Source organism: Pinus tabuliformis, chromosome Q, assembly GCF_031772625.1.
Source record: "Pinus tabuliformis cultivar Carrire ecotype Pingquan chromosome Q, CPIR1, whole genome shotgun sequence".
Classification (NCBI taxonomy): domain Eukaryota; kingdom Viridiplantae; phylum Streptophyta; class Pinopsida; order Pinales; family Pinaceae; genus Pinus; species Pinus tabuliformis.
This window is the reverse complement of record NC_142296.1, coordinates 1,029,430,306-1,029,433,427: the sequence shown is the minus strand read 5'-3', so window position 1 is coordinate 1,029,433,427 and position 3,122 is coordinate 1,029,430,306. Positions and strand designations below refer to the sequence as shown.

The window sequence follows — 3,122 nt, the reverse complement described above, 5'->3', positions numbered from 1 at the left end:
AATGAAGTAGACTAGAATAACAGATACATCATGACCAGCCTACCAGATCCATCTATCTAGTTTTAGGCTTCTTTGTTTGAGAAGATAAAACTGAAAATTCAACTGACATATGAAATCTGTAACTCACTAATATCCAAAAAGTTCTAACTAATTTACAAGCTATATTAGTTACAAGGCATTGTATTCTAGAACTTCCAAAAAGAAAATATTGACCCATTTCTTTTTTAGACAATTTTGTCTGTAAAATCAAACCTTCAAAAAATCAAGGAACATAACTTCCACTTCATAAACATCACAAAGCTGATATTGCAAAAAATGAAGCATCAAAGATATTTTTGTTTCTCCACACTTTTTCTAATATACACAAGCTTTGTAGTTGGGAAAACTTGTCTGTTAAATTTAATCGCTCTACTTGGTATCACCAGTAATCTCCACAGGAGCACTTACCATCCTTGAAATGATGAAAACGACTAGCATCCCTCACAAAAATTTCTCGCTCAACAGTCTTGGATATAAGCTTGATGGCAGAGTGGCAATCGCCACACACTCGGAGATTTTTTGTAATCCTGATAGGTATCCCAGGGGATATGGTGATAACACCAAATGCAAGTGCAAGCTTTTCACTATGGTGAAAAAGACCATATGCCTTCTGCTCCTCTTCTACATCATGCAGCATGAAGCTTGTGTCAACCACATACCCCGCTTCTTTTATTTTCCCTGATAAAGTCTCTAGCATCGCATAAATGCTCTCTGTTTGTGGGTGTGATCTGTCTCCTCCAACAAAAGCATACACCTTCCTATTGACCTCAATCCAGCTGCACCCTGGTTTCTTTTTCACCTTCTTGTCTTTCATCATTTTGCGCACATTCCCAATGCCATCCCACCTCCCAGCCTTTGCATAGAGGTTTGAAAGAAGTACATAATTTGCAGCCTTTTCTGGTTCCAGCTCGAAAAGGCGCTGTGCCACATGTTCCCCTAGTTCTACATTGATATGAATTCCACAGGCACCGAGTAAAGATCTCCAAACTGCAGCTTCAGGTTTTAGTGGCATTCTGTTGATAAAGTCCATTGCCTCATTCAAATGCCCTGCACGGCCAAGCAGGTCAACCATGCAACAATAGTGATCCATTGTAGGCGTTATATGATATAGCTGACTCATATCATTAAAAGATTGCCAGCCATCATTCACTAGGCCTGAATGGCAGCATGCAGACAAAACGCCTATGAAGGTGACTTCATCCGGGATGGTTCCTGAGCTTTGCATTTGTTCAAAGAGCCGGACAGCTTCCTTGCCATACCCATGCATGGCGTATCCTAGAATCATTGCAGTCCACAACACTACATCTCGTTTTGGAGTTTTATCAAACACCTTGACAGCCTCCTGTATACTACCACATTTAGCATACATATCTACAAGGGCACTGCCCAGGAAGACATCTGACTGTAACCCACTTCTGATTATATCTTCATGAACCTCCTTACCCTGTTGCAGAGCTGCCAAGTTGGCACATACATTGATAATGCCCACAAAAGTGTCCAAGTCTGGCTGCAAACTCGTCAGTTTTATTTTTTGAAAGAGCTTCAATGACTCGTCAAAATGCCCGCTCCGTGCATATCCTGCAATCATAGCATTCCATGAGACCAAATTTCGATGAGTCATTTTGTCAAACACTTGCCTTGCATTTTCTATAATTCCACATTTCACATACATATCTACAAGCGCACTCCCAACAAAAACGTCCGATTGAAATCCACTCCTAATTAGATATTCATGAACCTCCTTGCCGTGTTCCAGAGCTGCCATGTTTGCACAGGCTGGAAGAACACCGGCAACAGTGAACCGATCCGGTTCGATTCCTGCGCATTGCATTCGGTAAAAAAGAATCAAGGCCTCTTCATGTCGTCCACCCCTTGACAACGCAGTGATGACAGTCGTCCACGAAACCCCATCTGGTTCGGGCATTTCCCAAAACAGCCTCAAGGCTTCATCAATATAGCCATTATGTGCATACCCTGCAATCATTGCAGTCATCGCAACCACACTTCGTTCAGGCAATTTGTCAAACACATTGTGTGCATCCTCCATTCTCCCGCATTTCACATACATATCAACAAGCGCACTGCCAACGAACAAATTAGTCTCACATTCAAATCCAATTATCTCTTGATGAATCTCCTTGCCAGTTTCCAGAGCTCCTAAGTTTGCACAAGCCGGGAGAACACTGGCAAATGTGAACTTATTCGGCTGGACACCTGTTGTTTGCATTTCATAATACAATGCCAAAGCCGTATCACTACACCCGTTCCTTGCATAAGCTGCAATCATGGTAGTCCACGAAACCACGTTTCGTTCGGGCATTTCGTCCATAGCCCGGCGAGCCTCTGCCAGATCTCCCCACTTGGCATACAAGCTCACAAGCTTGTTGCCCGCAGAGAAGTGTGGTTTAAATCCCGTTTCAATCATGTGGGCATGGACCAATTTACTCAGTGTTACAGATTTCTCATTAAGGCACACCTGCAAGAGAGACGTATAAGTAGATGGCAGTACACGAGTGCCTTCATTATCCATGTGACTTAAAATTCCAAGCGCATCTTTCAGCTGGCCATGTTTGCACAGAACTGCCACTTCTGCGTTCACGTCGATTCGTACGTGACTGTTGCTTCTGCCATTGCCATGGATTTGTATTTCTTCTTCGGTACCCTTGATTTTCAAGGAACCTTGGTGTAGGCCATTGGTGAAAAAGAGCATAATTTTCTTTTTCACCTTCTTCTTCTTCAGGGCCAGTGCCATCCTCACCGTCAGTGCTACTGCTACTGGCAAGGATGGCCATTAACTCGTTTGATTAATACATTCTCACTTCCTCGAAAAGATCTCGGTCTTGCCCAGATCAGAACATCTCCTTTTGAGAGAAAATTGACTTAACAGTCTCAAATACCCCCCACATTATATGAAACACCATTTCTGGGGAACAATTATATAAAACACCATTTCTGAGGAAATCCAAATCGATTATATATCGAATGAATCAATAAAATAGATTTTAAACGTAAACTTATAAAATAAAATAAAAAGGGCTACAAGAGATTTTTATTATTATTATTATTTTATTTTATTTTATTTT

The 3,122-nt window shown here is 41.6% G+C and overlaps 1 pseudogene; it reads right to left on the bottom strand.

The window, feature by feature from the left end:
• Nucleotides 1-418: 418 nt before the first annotated feature.
• On the bottom strand, nucleotides 419-2,791 carry LOC149223000 (pentatricopeptide repeat-containing protein At3g26782, mitochondrial pseudogene; annotated as a pseudogene).
• Between the last annotated feature and the right edge of the window lie 331 nt (nucleotides 2,792-3,122).